We start from the raw sequence: 19,712 nt of genomic DNA, 5'->3' as shown, positions 1-19,712 counted from the left end.
AATGGCTATTGTAGCTGGAAACTGCAGATTTTTTATGGAATATCTACATAGGCGTACAGAGGCCCATTATCAGCAACCATCAGTCCTGTGTCCCAATGGCACGTTGTGTTTGCTAATCCAAGTTTATCATTTTAAAAGGCTAATTGACCATTAGAAAACCCTTTTGCAATTATGTTAGCACAGCTGAAAACTATTGTGCTGATTAAAGAAGCAATAAAACTGGCCTCTTGAGACTAGTTGAGTATCTGGAGCATCAGCAATTGTGGGTTCGATTACAGGCTCAAAATGGCCAGAAACAAATAACTTTCTTCTGAAACTCATCAGTCTATTCTTGTTCTGAGAAATGAAGGCTATTCTATGCGAGAAATTGCCAAAAAACTGAAGATCTCGTACAACGCTGTGTACTACTCCCTTCACAGAACAGCGAAAACTGGCTCTAACCAGAATAGAAAGAGGAGTGGGATGCCCCGGTGCACAACTGAGCAAGAGGACAAATACATTAGTGTCTAGTTTGAGAAACAGGCACCTCACAGGTCCTCAACTGACAGTTTCATAAAATAGTCCCGCAAAACACCAGTCTCAACGTCAACAGTGAAGAGGTGACTCCGGGATGCTGACCTTCTAGGCAGAGTTGCAAAGAAAAAGCCATATCTCAGACTGCCCATCTTAATCATTAATTTTATTGGTCAGTCTGAGATATGGCTTTTTATTTGCAACTCTGCCTAGAAGGTCAGCATCCCGGAGTCGTCTCTTCACTGTTGACGTTGAGACTCGTGTTTTGTGGGTACTATTTAATGAAGCTGCCAGTTGAGGACCTGTGAGGTGCCTGTTTATAAAAAATGAAAAACAGAAATACCTTATTTACAAAAGTATTCAGAGCCTTTGCTATGAGACTCAAAATTGAGCTCAGGTGCATCCTGTTTCCATTGATCATTGTTGAGATGTTTCTACAACTTGATTGGAGTCCACCTGTGGTAAATCCAATTGATTGGACATGATTTGGAAAGGCACAAACGTCTCTATATAAGGTCACACATTTGACAGTGCATGTCAGAGCAAAAACCAAGCTATGAGGTCGAAGGAATTGTAAGTAGAGCTCTGAGACAGGATTGTGTCGAGGCACAGATCTGGGGAAGGGTACCAAAAAATGTCTGCAGCACTGAAGGTCCCCAAGAACACAGTGGCCTCCATCCTTCTTAAATGGAAGAAGTTTGGAACTACCAAGACTCTTCCTAGAGCTGGCCGCCCGGCCAAACTGAGCAATCGGGGAGAAGGGCTTTGGTCAGGGAGGTGACCATGAACCCAATGGTCACTCTGACAGAGCTCCAGAGTTCCTCTGTGGAGATGGGAGGACCTTCCAGAATAACAACCATCTCTGCAGCACTCCACCAATCAGGCCTTTATGGTAGAGTGGCCAAACAGAAGCCAATCCTCAGTAAAAGGCACATGACAGCCTGCTTGGAGTTGCCAAAAGGCACCTAAACGACTCTCAGATCATGAGAAACAAGATTGAACTCTTTGGCCTGAATGCCAAGCGTCACGTCTGGAGGAAACCTGGCACCATCCCTATGGTGAAGCATGGTGGTGGCAGCATCATGCTGTGGGGAGGTCTTTCAGCGGCAGGGACTGGGAGACTAGTCAGGATCAAGGGAAAGATGAACGGAGCAAATTACAGAGAGATCATTGATGAAAACCTGCTCCAGAGCACTCAGGACCTCAGACTGGGGCGAAGATTCACCTTCCTACAGCACAACAACCCTAAGCACACAGCCAAGACAACGCAGCAGTGGCTTCGGGACAAGTCTCTGAATGTCCTTGAGTGGCCCAGCCAGAGCACGGACTTGAACCCGATCGAACATCTCTGGAAAGACCTGAAAATAGCTGTGCAGTGACACTCCCCATCCAACCTGACAGAGCTTGAGAGGATCTGCAAAGAAGAATGGGAGCAACTGCTCGGCCTCCGACCGCAAGGCACTACAGAGGGTAGTGCGTACAGCCCAATACATCACTGGGGCCAAGAGTCCTGACATCCAGGACCTCTATACCAGGCGATGTCAGAGGAAGGCCCTAAAAATTATCAAAGACTCCAGCCACCCTAGTCATAGACTGTTCTCTCTGCTACCGCATGGCAAGCGGTACCGGAGCACCAAGTCTAGATCCAAAAGGCTTCTTAACAGCTTCTACCCCCAAGCCATAAGACTCCTTAACAGCTCATCATGGCTAGCCGGACTATTTGCATTTTTTTTTTAACTGCATTGTTGGTTTAGGGCTTGTAAGTAAGCATTTCACTGTAATGTTTACACCTGTTGTATTTGGCGCATGTGGCAAATACAATTTGATTTGATTTGACTCAAGGCTTTAATCACTGCCAAAGGTGCTTCAACCAAGTACTAAGTGCAAAAATGTCTAAAAACCTGTTTTTGCTTTTTCATTTTATGGTATTGTGTGTAGATTGATTAGGGGAAAACACTATTTAATCCATTTTAGAATAAGGCTGTAATGTAACAAAATGTGGAAAAAGTCAAGGGGTCTGAATACTTTCCAAAGGCATGTATATACTTTCCTGATCTTATATGTCTCAGATATAGGACATACACTTTCTTTAGATTTGTTTGGGGACTATCTGTTTATCCATGAATGAAGCTGTCATTCAATGCCAAATGGGTCAAATTCAATGTTTCATCGAATATATATTTTTTTATACCTTACGGGGTAAAACTCCAAATCAAATAGTTTAATGATCCTTGGTATGACCATCTTAAAATAATTCCATATATTCGTTTCCATCCAACCTTTTTATGCCAGTAAAGTAGCCTATGTGTCGGATAAAAAATGTCACGACAAAGCATGCAGTTTATTACGCTTTCAATAAATATGGAGAGTCTTATTCTGGTGACATGATGATCGATGCTTGGCTGCCATTTGACAAATACAAATAATCTCACACTTTTTTCCATAATAATCTCATCATGTAAGTAGGCACTGCACTGTATCTGCAAACTGTTGGCTAGAGCGCACGTGTCAATACCAGACGTCGCTTTACCTGCACAACAGTTTTGTGACAAAACCATCAGTAGGCCTAGAGTTGAAAATGCGATGGAAACCCATAAAACTTTATTCGATACATTGGAATTTAACCACATTAACCATATTTATCAGCAACAAGTCAATTTGATGGAAACACAACTCTGATGGGAAAATGTGCCAGGGTTTCCCTTAGCCAGTAATTGCGGCTTTTGGCCAATAAAAAAATGAAAAGCCAAATACTAAAATTGTAGTGGGCCAAATTGCCTAGGAGAGTCTGTCTATCACAGCCTACACCCCGAATTTGCGATTCAGCACCATTCTCTCACACCTTGCGCACATGTGAGCCTGCTGCTGGGGGGAGAGAGAGGGAGAGAGGAGCCTTGACCTAGGCCACTGTTGATTGTGAAGATGGAAGGCTTTTTCATTGAAGTATAACAAACGTAACAGGAAAAAGAGTATGAAAAGCCTACAAGGTGAATTTAAAATAAGTTTTAATGTTGTAATGGAAGATGAGAAGAATGTTGTCATTTTCAAATACATTTTACATTTACATTTACATTTTAGTCATTTAGCAGACGCTCTTATCCAGAGCGACTTACAGGAGCAATTAGGGTTAAGTGCCTTGCTCAAGGGCACATTAACGTCATTTAGCAGACGCTCTTAGCCAGAGCGACTCACAAATTGGTGCGTTCACCCTATAGCCAGTGGGATAACCACTTTACAATTTGGGGGGGGGGGGGGGGTGTGCAGGCTACTGTGCAAATTCCTATTCAGGTAGGATGCAATTTTGTTTGTTTGTCATTATTATTATTATTGTATATCATTGTTATTATTGTAAGCCTATTTATTAATTGAAACCTGTTTTTTAAATATGCAAAACCTGTTTTGTTCAATTCTGTTGAGACATTTTATTGGCTAAATTAAATTTGATCAGTCTTTTTAATTTGTGCTCCATCTTTAGTTTAAGATATGTTATAAGTATGTATGTTGTAAAATGTCTGTCATTTGGTGGGAATGGTAGGCACTTGCCTTTGTTGGTTATTGCTGCAATATAGCCTGTTCAAAACTGTTGTGAAGGTTTAAACTAGTTCACAATTGTTTTATTTCGTACTGTTGAGCCATTTTCTTTGGCCAAATTAAGTTCCAACTGTAATTCCCTATAAACAATGGCTTGACTTACTTTTGATATTACCCTAATAAAGTTTAGAAACGTTTGTGAATGTTTGGTATGGTGTGGCTATTATTAAGCTTTAGCTACTGCAAGTCTATAATATGAAGGCAGTGTGCACCGGCACTCCAACTGACTCCAACAGTTGAACTTGAGGTGAGGAAAAATGTTTCAGGCCTACCAGAGTAACTTCTATAATCTAACAATATAATGCTTCTCTTTATACAAAATATTCTGATAGAAAATTTATGAATTAAACTCCCTCGTTTATATCTATACGTTTATATCTGTATAGCAGATGCAGTAGCCATCTGGCATGAAGAAATGCATGTCGGTGTCGTAGCATGCCGCCGGCATATCTCTATCTCTCTCTCTTTCTCTCTCTATCTCTCTGGGGATAGACCTAAGCTTCTCTTCCATTATATAGGCTATTTTTGTAAATAATAATATCATACAGTGGACACCTAAGTCTATAAGCCTATGCATGCAATGCTCTGATGCATTTAGTGCTCAAATCTCTGACAGCTGAACCGTGGGGTGGATAATTATTAGTTTCAGGAAAGTATCCTGAAGTTTTGCATATGCTACACATCGAAACACAACGAATAGTGTTTTGGTAATTTGATATAGGCTGTTTTTAAGGACACGTAAATGTGGCTCATTTGGCCAATATCCCTTGTTTATTGATGGTGCGAAGTTGGATCTGAATGCATATGGATGTCCAAAAATGTCCCGTACATTAAAATCTTCCAGGTCACTTGGTCACAGGGGCCAAATTTTCCTAAAGGAAACCCTGAAATGCTCATATTGTTTATATGCAGACTTTAGAATATTCGCATGAAAATCTGTCGCCAGTTGGATGGAAACCTAGCTATAGACACCCTAAAGACTGTGTCTAGTGCGCTAGTCCAGTGTCACTTTGATTATGCCTGCACATCATGGTTCACCAGCAGCCCCAAACATCTAAAGGATAAGATACAGATTAAGGTTGAATATTTCCACTGTATTTTAAAGATGTTTCATCCCCAGAACAATCACTTTCCCCCGGGTAACCCGATATTTCCCGCCCAAACCGGAAGTGTCATTCTAAAGCATATAAAGCAGGCGGCAGGTTTACTTGATTAAGTATATAAAACAAGCTCCAGTAAGCAAATCTTTTTGAGTGTGGACTGTATTACTGTATTGTATTATACTATATTATATGGACTGGAATTACGCACCTCTTTCAAACCATGAACCTGGTAGACAACGTGATGTTGGTGTAGGACATGCGGCCTACAAAGTTTCAATTATAGGCTAGCAAATTCGATTTTAATTTGGAAATATAATAGGGCCTATTTTAAATGTTTATAATTAGTAGGCTGATACATGCATACCTTTCATAATATTTCCCTCAATGTTGAGCGATGTGCGTATTAGCCTACCTCCTCTTTCTGTATTGTTGCTTCGTTCCTTCCTCGATTTCAACAGTTAAATTAAATGTTTTGTTGTCCTGATCTTCATCATACTTGAATAATATAGGACTAGAATAAGATGCAGATGGCGTTCTTTTCTCGAAGACAAAGATTTAATGGTTACGGATCTGAACAAATAACTGCTACAGCCTACCGCAATCCTGCATTCTCTCTTCTTTCAATCTCCCCGGCCTGTGGCCGTGAGTTCCATTGGCTGATGTATTTAAAATTCAGCATCCAAGACCTTGTATCCCTCTTCTAGTCTAGTTATTCCTCTGACTCCAAGAGCTAAGGAGAGTATTTTAAGGAGAGAGGCCAGCGTAGCGCATGGTGCATATTGCACAAGAGACAGAGGCTATATGTTGGAAACCTATGCAGTCCATCATTTATTTGCTAAATATAAGGCTAATAACTGTATTCAATTTATTACCTGAAATTATTACCTGAAAGAGGTAGGCTAGGACAATTTCAAATATTTTACTGATTACTGTTCATTTAAAGGAAATCAGTCAATTGAAATAAATAAATTAGGCCCTAATCTATGGATTTCACATGACTGGGAATACAGATATGCATCTGTTGGTCACAGATACCTTTAAAAAAAGGTAGGGGCGTGGATCAGAAAACCAGCCAGTATCTGGTGTGATTACCATTTGCCTCAAGCAGCATGACACATCTCCTTCCCATAGAGTTGATCAGGCCTGTGGAATTTTGTTCCACTCCTCTTCAATGGTTGCGTGAAGTTGATGGATATTAGCGGGAACTGGAACACGCTGTTGTACACATCGATCCAGAGCATCCCAAACATGCTCAATAAGTGACATATCTAGTGAGTATGCAGGCCATGGAAGAACTGGGACATTTTCAGCTTCCAGGAATTGTGTACAAATCCTTGCGACATGGGGCCGTGCATTATCATGCTGAAACATGAGGTGATGGCGGCGTATGAATGGCAGGACAATGGGCCTCAGGATCTCGTCACGGTGTCTCTGTGCATGCTCGTGTGCACACTGATTTAAAGCAAAAATACTCAAGTAATATGCTGTTGCACGTCACTACATCAAAGTTATTATTTTGGGGCAGAAATGCCTTCTGGAACATGTGAACTTTCATGTGCCTTAATAACAAACTTGTATTCCAACCGTAAATACAAATAAAATTGAAAAATTACGAGCCTAGTTGGTTTAGCCACGGAAAAAGACAGGAACATTCCCGCTAGTCATGATTGGCTGAGATAATGGATGGGCTGGACATGCCGGGAGATGAGTTTGGATTGGTCTGCCATGTAGCACGCTTCTGTTTATAACATGAGCTGCTCAGTATGTATGTTGATAGTCCTTTCTACCACACTGTTTTTGAAATATATAACGTTAGCCATCGAGAACTACAAAAGTTTTGCTACTTTTCTCAACAACATTGATGCCCTGAATTTAGCAGGCGCTATCGACAGACCAGTTGGAAAAAGTAATTTGCTACTTTCTGCACATGCCACGGTCAATGTGAACCGGAGTGACTTGACAAAACGCTGGCCAAACAAGATGTAGCTACAAACAAACAAAATGTCAATGGTTCCAGTGTGCCTTGAAGCGTTCATCCATGTATACAGGTAAGAGATTAGCTACATTTTCATATATTATAAGTTTCTAATTTTGTCAGAAAGTAATTTTCATTGCAAGTTAAAGCATAATGTTAGCTAGCTAGCAAACATTAGCTTGCTGGCTCGCTAGCTAACATTATGTGTATGATCTGTATAGTAATATTATTTGAATCAGAAATCCATTTGCATTCTTAGTTATAGCCTAATGTTAGCTAGCTAACATTGAACCTGGTTGGTTAGCTTTAGCTACCTGCAGATTCATACTACAGCTATGACAATGTTTGTATTGGTTGGTAGTAGTATGAGTTGGGATTATGCCGGTTAATTGTTTAGCTAGCTAGCCAGCTAGGTACATGTCTAAACAAAAGACAAAAGACTACATGTCTAAACAAAACACTTCACCAGATGATTACAAGACCCATCAAGTTAGCCAGGTGTGTCTGTGGGTGATACGGCCATCTATTGTATTTCATGAACATGTCTAGACAATAGTGACCCATCCACTTAGCTAGCTGTGGCTGGGGGTTGGTTATGGCATTTACTTCACATGACCCATCAATTTAGACAAGTGTGTCGGGTAAGCGTCATCTAATATTTATTCAATATTTTTATCTGGACACTTTCTGTTTTTGATATTGCTACTATGCAAATAACCATTTCACTGTACTGTTTACACCTTCTGTATCCTGTGCATGTGACAAATCAATGTTTTATTTTATTTGATATAGTGTATGTTTACCAGAGACCGTAATATGAAGAACAACATGAACTGCACCAAAGTCAGATTAGGATAAAGGCCAAGGAATAGATTAAGTGTATTTTTACCTGGAGTTTTTCCTTATTGTAGGCTACTACTTTCACCACTTTTAGTCTTGCAATCTTTGGTTGTTTATTCAACTAATCACTCTGTTTAGCAAATGGCCTCACATGTGAAGCCTTAAAGACATTGGTTGGGCTAAGGCTTAAGAGGGTGTGAACGATGCTGAATGGGTGTAAACAAATAAGAGCTCTCCAGTAGGTGTACCAAAATTTTCAAGGACCATTTTCTCAAAAGTGGGGTTACAAGTTTATCAACTTTCAAAGCAGAATTACTTTCCCATTGCAGTTTATGATATACCATTTTCTAGCTCTGAGTCTCTACTTTTATCCAATGTAAAAAAACACAATTTCAAATGTTGCTACATAAGACCGAATCGAGGTGGTCTGTCACATATGCTTAATCCAACAAAAGACATGCCAGTTACCCAATGAATGGATTTTCACCCACTGGAGATACAGGTCTCCATTTGAAGAAGGAAAATGCATGCTTTGTGCAAATATAATGCACACTGTAAAAAATGACTCTTTGGATCAACCAAAACATTTATTCAACTGGTTACAAATAAATAAGTTATGTTTTGTCAATTAAAAAAAAAGATTTGTTGAAATCAAAAATATGATCCAATGCCAATTTTTATATTTGATTTTTAATAACCTATATTTCAAATTGCACCCTATATATTTTAACACTCAACATACTTTCCCCTTTGGTTAAACCTAAATAAATAACATAAAAATAAACTAATATATATACAACCCCGTTTTCATTTCGTACCAAGTAGATTTCTCACTTTGGAAATACATATCCACAATTGGGTTACATTTTACATTTACATTTTTGTCATTTAGCAGACGCTCTTATCCAGAGCGACTTACAGTTTTCTTTTTTTTTATACTGGCCCCCCATGGGAATCGTGGTCCTCTGTAGCTCAATTGGTAGAGCATGGTGCTTGTAACGCCAGGGTGGTGGGTTCGATCCCCGGGACCACCCATATGTAAAAATGTATGCATACATGACTGTAAGTCGCTTTGGATAAAATCGTCTGCTAAATGGCATATTATTATTATTTAATCGAACCCACAACCCTGGCGTTGCAAACGCCATGCTCTATCAACTGAGCTACATCCCTGCCGGCCATTCCCTCCCCTACCCTGGACCAATTGTGCGCTGCCCATGAGTCTCGCCAGCTGCGACAGAGCCTGGATTCGAACCAGGATCTCTAGTGTCACAGTTAGCACTGCGATGCAGTGCCTTAGACCACTGCGCCACTCAGGAGCTCGAGCAATTCAATCAACTTTCTGTTAATAGATATATTAAGTTGGTTCCATAAAATGAAATAATGACTCCAAACACCTTCTTTACATAAGACTTTCATATTAACTGGTTACAATATTGTAACCAAATGGTAACCATCTCATCAATGGAAACTAGTGATGTTATGTTTGATACTGGAGCTTCGAGGCATACGTCGAAATTGCTAAGCTGTTTATTTCGAAACAGTGTGCCGATGCTTGTATCACTTTATCAGAAGCAGGTAATCAATGACGTCTGAAGCTTCGTTTTATCGAAAAACCACCTGATTGGTTTGGTATTGGTTTGGTAGAAGCCAAAAAGTCTACAGCGTGTGCGGTGTAATTTGGCTGTTATAATTATTTTGACCAGCAGGTGCCAATAGTGTGCAACGTGTTGATCAAAGCCTAGAGTTACGAATCTATTTTTGACACAACTGGCTGGAAATGCTAAATGCTTCAGGAAACTTTATTTCACCATCCCTACAAAAAAGCTCAAAGCTCTTTAGAATCACAGTTAAATTAAATGATACGCAGATATCATTTCATATTCTGTGCTAGCAAAAATAATTTATATATATAAAAAATAATAATACACATCACCTGGAATGACATGAGGTGTTGAAAGCAATTTAGAAGCTTTCATGCAATTCAAAAAATCACATTGTTCTGTCAAATTCGTTATTTGATTTCAGACAAATTTAATAGAATATTCTGAACGAACCAAAGCATAATATTGGATCATACCAATCAGAAAAAGCAGTGCCGTCCCACTTGTTACAGTGCATCCTAAGCACAATTGGCAGGGGTTTCCACACTTAGCATACATTCTCAAGGGCTATTGACATAGATTGAAATAACAGGGTGCACTCTCCTGCATATGAGATGTGACTGTAATATCACCAAGATGTTACATGCAGGGAGAAATGCAGACCAGATGTATGAGTTAAGAAAATCACCATACCCAGCTTGCAACATTCTCTGCCAGCTAGCTGTAGCAGGCTGCCCAAGAAGTGGGCTAACTAGGGTATCAGCAGGAGGTGGTCTAGCTAGCTAGCTGGTGTACACATGTCCAAGTCCAACACTGACCGTGGTGGAGCCAGATGCAGGGTCCAGAGGCCATGATGGAAGCCTCTGGAACCTGATCAGCTGCAGTAGAAGAAGAGGAGGGTGGAGGAAAGGAGAGAGGAGGAACAGCCTCAAGGAAAACAATGTTTATGCTGGCCTCTCCGGCTGTAAGTGTGTGTCTGTGTGTGTACACGTTCATGTGATTGTCTCTGTCGCATTGTTCCAGCTCTGTGTGTGTTGTATTGTTCTGACTGAGTCTTTTCCCCCCTATTCTCTTGGCTGTGGTTTTGAGGTTTCATGCATGGAGTGACAGCAGGACAGGTTCACAGAGCTGTGAAGAACCAACCGAGCGAGATGCCCTTACCAAAATGCCAGGGCTGTAATTTGTAAAACAATTGTGTTAAAAAAAGACAGAAAAGGAGAGAGGGAGAGAACGTGAGAGTGGGGGAAGAAATTGAAGGGAGTGTTAAAGGAAGATGGAGAGGAGAGAATTTGAGATAGGCAAGGAGAAGCAAGGAGAAGGTTAAATATGTGTGTACACACACAGAGGTACAGTACACACAGAGGTATGGTACACACACAGAGTACACACAGAGAGGTACAGTACACACAAAGTACACACACACAGACTACCGGTAAACGTAATTAAAGTGTCAGTCCCTATACTCTCATCAAAGGACTTCAAAAATCAATAGGGGCCACAAACAGAGGCTGTGGGCCGGAGGAGAAGTCTCCAGTGTTATTAATATATAATGATTGCCTTTCTCAAGCCTAGCTCTCGTCTTTCTCATCCTAGTGACTTTCCTCTCACACCTCTCACTCAAGTCAAAGGTTTTGTAGTGCAATGCAGTGTTGGCCCCTCTCTCTGTCTCTCTCTCTGCGTCTGTTCTGTAAAACCCTTACTTTAGGTTGGCTTTAGCTCCAGGTGTAGAGAACTTGATTAAGGCTCGAGTAACATGGATTTCTTTAGAGGTGTTTGTTGTATATTCTCTCCCCTTTACAGGAGACTCTCAACGAACGCTGCTGGGTAGGGTATTTTGTTGTTTGGTTGTGTTGCACATAAACACAGGCAGCACACACACATGCTAAGAAAAGCAGCACACACAAGACACACACACACGAAACACACACACACACACACACAAGACACACAGGCACACACACACAGGCACAGAAATGCAACACACACACACACACACACTCATCAGCCTCTTAAGTCACATGTGAAGTTTGGAAATGTGAAGTGTTCCAAAAACACATTTCCACATATTTAACATGTGAAATGTCACTTTTCACGTGTGAAGTCGTGATTTTCGATAATTTGACATCATGTGGTTCAACATGTGGTAACATGAAACTACACTGTTAGCCATTGCTGTTAATTTTGTGGTACATTTTACAGTCATTGCGAAAGGATTCACCCCCCCTTGGCATTTTTCCTATTTTGTTGCCTTACAACCTGGAATTAAAATTGATTTTTGGGGGGTTTGTATCATTTGATTTACACAACATGCCTACCACTTTGAAGATGCAATTTGATTTGTTGTTGTGACACAAACAAGAAATAAGACACAAAAACAGAAACATAACTATTCACCCCCCCAAAGTCGATACTTTGTAGAGCCACCTTTTTCAGCAATTACAGCTGCAAGTCTCTTGGGGTATGTCTCTATAAGCTTGGCACATCTAGCCACTGGGATTTTTGCCCATTCTTCAAGGCAGAACTGCTCCAGCTCCTTCAAGTTGGATTGGTTCCACTGGTGTACAGCAATCTTTAAGTCATACCACATATTCTCAATTGGATTGAGGTCTGGGCTTTGACTAGGCCATTTCAAGACATTTAAATGTTTCCCCTTAAACCACTCAAGTGTTGCTTTAGCAGTATGCTAAGTGTCATTGTCCTGCTGGAAGGTGAACCTCCGTCCCAGTCTCAAATCTCTGGAAGACTGAAACAGGTTTCTCTCAAGAATTTCCCTGTATTTAGCGCCATCCATTATTCCTTCAATTCTGACCAGTTTCACAGTCCCTGCCGATGAAAAACATGCCCACAGCATGATGCTGCCACCACCATGCTTCACTTTGGGGATGGTGTTCTCAAGGCGATGAGAGGTGTTGGTTTTGTGCCAGACATAGCATTTTCCTTGATGGCCAAAAAGCTCAATTTTAGTCTCATCTGACCAGAGTACCTTCTTCCATATGTTTGGGGAGTCTCCCACATGCCTTTTGGCGAACACCAAACATGTTTACTTATTTTTTTCTTAAAGCAATGGCTTTTTTCTGGCCACTCTTCCGTAAAGCCCAGCTCTGTGGAGTGTACGGCTTAAAGTGGTCTTATGGACAGATACTCCAATCTCCGCTGTGGAGCTTTGCAGCTTCTTCAGGGCTATATTTGGTCTCTTTGTTGCCTCTCTGATTAATGCCCTCCTTGACTGGTCCATGAGTTTTGGTGGGCAGCTCTCTCTTGGCAGGTTTGTTGTGGTGCCATATTCTTTCCATTTTTTAATAATGGATTTAGTGGTGCTCTGTGGGATGTTCAAAGTTTCTGATCTTTTTTTATAACCCAACCCTGATCTGTACTTCTCCACAACTTTGTCCTTGACCTGTTTGGAGAGCTCCTCGGTCTTCATGGTAGCGCTTGCTTGGTAGTATTGCAGACTCTGGGGCCTTTCAGAACAGGTGTATATATACTGAGATCATGTGACATATCATGTGATACTTAGATTGCACACAGGTGGACTTTATTTAACTAATTATGTGACTTATGAAGGTAATTGTTTGCACCAGATCTTATTTAGGGGCTTCATAGAAAAGGGGGTGAATACATATGCATGCACCACATTTCCGTTATTTATTTTGTAGAATTTAAACAAGTAATTTTTTTTCATTTCACTTCACCAATTTGGCCTATTTTTGTATGTCCATTACATGAAATCCAAATAAAAATCCATTTAAATTACAGGTTGTAATGCAACAAAATAGGAAAAACGCCAAGGGGGATGAATACTTTTGCAAGGCAGTGTAAGTGTGCATCGGGATTTGAACTTGCAAACTTTTGGTCTAGAATGCATTAACTTTAAAGCTGCATTAGCAAGCATGTGGGAGGTGGGAATTTACCAGTTTTAAAGTCATAAATACCAGTTGGATGCATTCATGTGCAATTGACTAATGGCCAGTAAACTGTGTCAACCATAAACTAAAAGTACAGGTATCATGCTTGTAACTTTAGAGTAAAAAAAAAAAAACATGAATAAATTGCTTTTTATAAACAATGTTTTGTTGTTATATTTAACTGCCGAAAATGCAGTTATCGAGGTAATTTCCTTAGTATGTCACATCAGAGGTCAGCATGTGGTCATACTTGAGTAAAAGTAAAGATACCCTAAAATCACCCAGTGAAATACTACTTGGGTAAAAGTCTAAAATTGTTTGGTTTTAAATATTCTTAAGTATCAAAAGTAAAAGTAAAACAAATTTCAAATTCCTTATATTAAGCAAACCAGACGCACAATTTTCTTGTTTAATTGACGGATAGCCAGGGGCACACTCCAACACTCAGACATAATTTACAAATGTAGCATGTGTGTTTAGTGAGTCCGCCATATCAGAGGCAGTAGGGATGACCAGGGATCTTCTCTTGATAAGTGTGTGAATGGATCATTTTCCTGTCCTGCTTTGTTGTCTTGATAAGTGTGTAAAAATGACATGATTTTCTTTAGGAATGTAGTGAAGTAAAAGTCATAGTTGTCAAAACTTTAAATAGTAAAGTAAAGTACAGATACCCAAAAAAACTACGTAAGTAGTACTGTAAAGTATTTTTATTTAAGTACTTTACACCACTTCTATGTGGTAAATTCCCAATTGGTTTGAAACAGCATTTTGTACACTCATTACTGCACTTTGAAACATAGGTGAGGGCAATGTGCTAGTGGGAGCTCATTAACATATTTGGGGGAATGGTCTAAAATATATTGTATTTGTGCCAACCGTCAGTGGAAATGTTGTGTCAGTTTAACTGGTTTTATCATTCTGTTAAAGAAGTAACATCAGTGTTTCAATTATATGTTAAGAAGCTATAAATTAAATATGCACTTACATTACCTTTAGAAAGTATTCAAACCCATTGACTGATTCCACATTTTGTGTTACAGCCTGAATTTAAAATTAACAAAAAAAAATGTTTCTCTCACCCATCTACACACGATACCCCATAATGATCAAGTGAAAGATGTTTTTAGAATTATTTGCAAATTTATTGGAAATGAAATACAGAAATATCTCATTTACATAAGTATTCACACCCCTGAGTCAATACATGTTAGAATCACCTTTGGCAGCGATTACAGCTGTGAGTATTTCTGGGTAAGTCGGTAAGAGCTTTGCAAACCTGGATTGTACAATATTTGCCCATTATTATTTTCAAAGTTCTTCAACCACTTTCAAATCTTGCCATAATCAAGCAGATTTAAGTCAAAACTGCAACTCGGCCACTCAGGAACATTCATGTGTTCTTGGTAAGCAACTCCAGTGTAGATTTGGCCTTGTGTTTTTGGTTGTTGTCCTGTGAATTCATCTCCCAGTGTCTGGTGGAAAGCAGAATAAACCAAGTTTTCCTTCAGGATTTTGCCTGTGCTTAGCTCCATTCCGTTTCTTTTTAATCCGGGAAACTCCCCAGTCCTTAAAGATTACAATCATACCCATTACATGATGCAGCCACCACTATGCTTGGTACTCAGTAATGTGTTGTATTGGATTTACCCCAAACATAACACTTTGTATTCAGGACAAATAGTAAATCACTTTGACACATTTTAGTAATTTAGCAGACGCTCATATCCAGAGCAACTTACAGTTAGTGAGTGCATACATTTTCATACTGGCCCCCCGTGGGAAACAAACCCACAACCCTGGCATTGCAAGCGCCATGCTCTACGAACTGAGCTACAAGGGACCACATGTTTTGCAGTATTACTTTAGTGCCTTGTTATAAACAGGATGCATGTTTTGGAATATGTTTTTATTCTCTACAGGCATTCTTCTTTTCACTCTGTCAAGTAGGTTAGTATTATGGAAGTACTACAATGTTGTTGATCCTTCCTCAGTTGTCTCCTAACACAGCCATTAAACTCTGTAACTGTTTTAAAGTCCCCATTGGCCTCATGGTGAAATCCCTGAGCAGTTTCCTTCCTCTCCGGCAACTGAATTTGGAAGGACGCCTGTATCTTTGTAGTGACTGGTTGTATTTTACACCATGCAAAGTGTAATTAATAACTTCACCATGCTCAAAGGGATATTCATTGTCTGTTTTTTTTAAACTTGTACCCATCTACCAATAGCTGCCCTACTTTGTGAAGCATTGGGAAACCTCCCTGGTCTTTGTGATTGAATCTGTATTTGAAATTCGCTGCTCGACTGAGGGACCTTACAGATAATTGTATGTGTGGGGTACAGAGATGAGATAGTTATTCAAAAATCATGTTAAACACTATTATTGCACACAGAGTCCATGCATCTTATTATGTGACTTGATAAGCACATTTGTACTCCTGAACTTATTTAGGCTTTCCATACTTACTGAATACTTACTGACTCAAGACATTTCAGCTTCAAATTCTTAATTAATTAGCAAACATTTCGAAAAACCTAATTCCACTTTGACATTATGGGGTATTAAGCCAGTGACAAAAATTCTCAATTTAAAGGTGTAATATGAAATCAAAATCAAACTTTATTTGTCACATGCGCCGAATACAACAGGTGTAGACCTTACCGTGAAATACTTACTTACAAGTCCTGAACCAACAATGCAGTTCAAGAAAGAGTTACGAAAATATTTACCAAATAAACTAAAGCAAAAAATAATACAAATTAACATAATAAAATAACAATATCGAGGTTATATACAGGGGGTACCAGCACTGAGTCAATGTGTGGGGGAACAGGTTAGTCGAGGTAATTTGTACATATAGGTAGGGGTAAAGTAACGATGCATAGATAATAGACAGCGGGTATTAGCAGTGGAAAAACAAATGGGGGGTGTAAATGTAAATAGTCTGGGTGGCCATTTAATTAATTGTTCAGCATTCTTATGGCTTGAGGGTAGAAGCTGTTAAGGAGCCTTTTGGTCCTAGACTTGGCGCTCCGGTACTGCTTGCCATGCGGTAGCAGAGAGAACAGTCTATGACTTAGGTGACTGGAGTCTTTGACCATTTTTGGACTTTCTTCTGACACCGCCTAGTATATAGGTGCTGGATGGCAGGAAGCTTGGCCCCAGTGATATGTACTGGGCTGTACGCACTACCCTCTGAAGCGCCTTACGGTCAGATGCCGAGCAGTTGCCATACAAGGCGGTGATGCAACCGGTCAGGATGCTCTCGATGGTGCAGCTGTAGAACTTTTTGAGGATCTGGGGACCCATGCCAAATATTTTCAAACTCCTGAGGGGGAGAAGGTGTTGCCGTGCCCTCTTCACGACTGTCTTGGTGTGTTTGGACCATGATAGTTTGTTGGTGATGTGGACATCAAGGAACTTGAAACTCTCGACCCGCTCCACTACAGCCCCGTCAATGTTAATGGGGGCCTGTTTGGGCCGCCTTTTCCTGGCGTCCACGATCAGCTCCTTTGTCTTGCTCACATTGAGGGAGAGGTTGTTGTCCTGGCACCATACTGCCAGATCTCTGACCTCGTCCCTGTAGGCTCCTCCCTGTAGGCCTACCACTGTTGTGTCATCAGCAAACTTAATGATGGCGTTGGAGTTGTGTTTGGCCACGCAGTTGTAGGTGAACAGGGAGTACAGGAGGGGACTAAGCACGCAACCCTGAGGGGCCCCAGTGTTGAGGATCAGCGTGGCAGACGTGTTGGTGCCTACCCTTACCATCTGGGGGCGGCCCGTCAGGAAGTCCAGGATCCAGTTGCAGAGGGAGGTGTTTAGTCCCAGGGTCCTTAGCTTAGTGATGAGCTTTGTGGGCACTATTGTGTTGAAAGCTGAGCTGTAGTCAATGAACAACATTCTCACATAGGTGTTCCTTTTGTCCAGGTGGGAAAGGGTAGTGTGGAGTGCGATTGAGATAGCGTCATCTGTGGATCTGTTGGGGCGATATGGGAATTGGAGTGGGTCTAGTGTATCTGGGATGATGCTGTTGATGTTAGCCATAACCAGCCTTTCAAAGCACTTCATGGCTATCAACGTGAGTACGTGGTAATCATTTAGGCAGGTTACCTTCGCTTCCTTGGGCACAGGGACTATGGTGGTTTGCTTGAAACATGTAGGTATTACAGATTCGGTCAGGGAGAGGTTGAAAATGTCAGTGAAGACACTTGCCAGTTGGTCCGCGCATGCTTTGAGTACATTCCTTGTAATCTGTCTGGCCCCGCGGCTTTGTGAATGTTGACCTGTTTAAAGGTCTTGCTCACATTGGCTACCGAGAGCGTTATCACTCAGTCGTCCAGAACAGCTGGTGCTCTTATGCATGCTTCAGTGTTGCTTGTCTCAAAGCAAGCATAAAAGGCATTTAGCTGAGGTGGTATACTCCTCAATGCCATTGGATGAATCCCGGAACATATTCCAGTCTGTGCTAGCAAAACAGTCCTGTAGCGTAGCATCAGCGTCATCTGACCACTTCCGTATTGAGCGAGTCACTGTAACTTCCTGCTTTAGTTTTTGCAGAAATCGCTCCACCATTTCCTGGTTGCTAAAATTCTAATAGTTCACCTAATTTCAGTTTATGTGACAAAAAAAGCAATGTATATTGTAGAGAATAATTGTACCATCTAAACCGCTGTGAAATATATTTTCAATAACCAAAAATATTGTATTTTCAGCTTTTTAAAGCTGGTATACAAAACCGAAAGTAAAAGATGCAAAAACGAAACTTAAGAATGGGAAGCATATAAATAGCACATATAGAACAGATCTACCACTTCTTATACTTGCTTTCAACTATGATTTCTATGTGAATTTGGTGGGTTGCCCAAAAAGTTACATATTGCAGCTTTAATCCACTTTAAAGTCAGGGTTTAACACAACAAAATGTGGAAAAAGTAAAGGGGTGTGAATACTTTCTGAAGGCACTCTGTTTCAGCATTTAATATGGCTGCAGAACTGTGTACAAGCTTCTTCTTATTTGCGATTGGGTTGGAGGATCACATCCAACTTAAGGTTGCATACACCACCACCTACTGTACTAAAGTTTGAGGCCAGTCACGGCCTACCTACATTAAATTGTCTTCATTATTCCTGTTCCTAAAAGGAAAAACTTGCACCACCAACTAACTCTACACCTATATACCACTATTTCATAAAAATAAAAATCACCACCCCATTAACTCTTATGCAGTAAAATCTCATACACCCAGATACTTCCCTGCAGCTTGAAAAATAAAAGGATAGCCTCACACTAGGAGCGCAGATGCAATAATTTTCTAACCAACGTTTCGACAGATAAGCTGACTTCATCAGGGTATAATGACAAACACTGCGGGTCACTAATTTATATACTTTGAAAGGACACACACAGGTGTCTGTAATCATATTACAGATATAAATAAAACATATAAAAAAGCATGAATGGATAACATACGATCATAGATACAATTTGGCTACACAGGGCAACAAACATTTACAATGGATAGCAAAACCACAATAATCACAAGAATGGCTTCAGATCGAAGTCTACGTTGAGACCGAAGGGAGTAAGGGTCTTTAAACTTCTCTGCAGCTGCCACCTACTCTCTTTAAAAACCCACTACCCGATTCCACTACTTCGACCCTATCTGCTCCTGCACCATGCCAACGCCCTAGGAGGACAGGACACCACCCGTCAACACTCCCTGTAACTCTTCTGAAGTCAAATCTCGTATACCCAAATACTTTCTGCAGCTGCCACCACATATATTCTCTGTGATTTACATTCCATTTCTGCGGTACAGTTGAAAACCATTGCTATGAACGCTAAGAAGCCAACCTTAAAGAAGCATAACTCACTCACTCCTGAGATCCTCTCAGGATCCCTCACCCTTGACCCATCCTCCTCCACTTTCTTCACAGCCTCTCCATACGACACCCTCAGCACTACTCTGACTCTGGCCACTTCAACCTGCCTCTCTCGCACCAGACACTTCCGATCCCCAGCAACATAAGCACCCCTAAAGTTGACACACACAACTTTATCCACCGAAACTACACAGTCCTCTGTCCCATGCCCTTCTGCACACTTCCCACATCTTGGAATCTCCCTCTTACACATTGCTGCAACATGACCATAAACGTTGCATCTGAAACAGCGCAGTGGAT

The sequence above is a fragment of the Coregonus lavaretus genome (genome assembly GCF_964263955.1).
Source record: "Coregonus lavaretus genome assembly, chromosome: 24".
Lineage (NCBI taxonomy): Eukaryota > Metazoa > Chordata > Actinopteri > Salmoniformes > Salmonidae > Coregonus > Coregonus lavaretus.
This window is presented reverse-complemented; position numbering follows the sequence as displayed.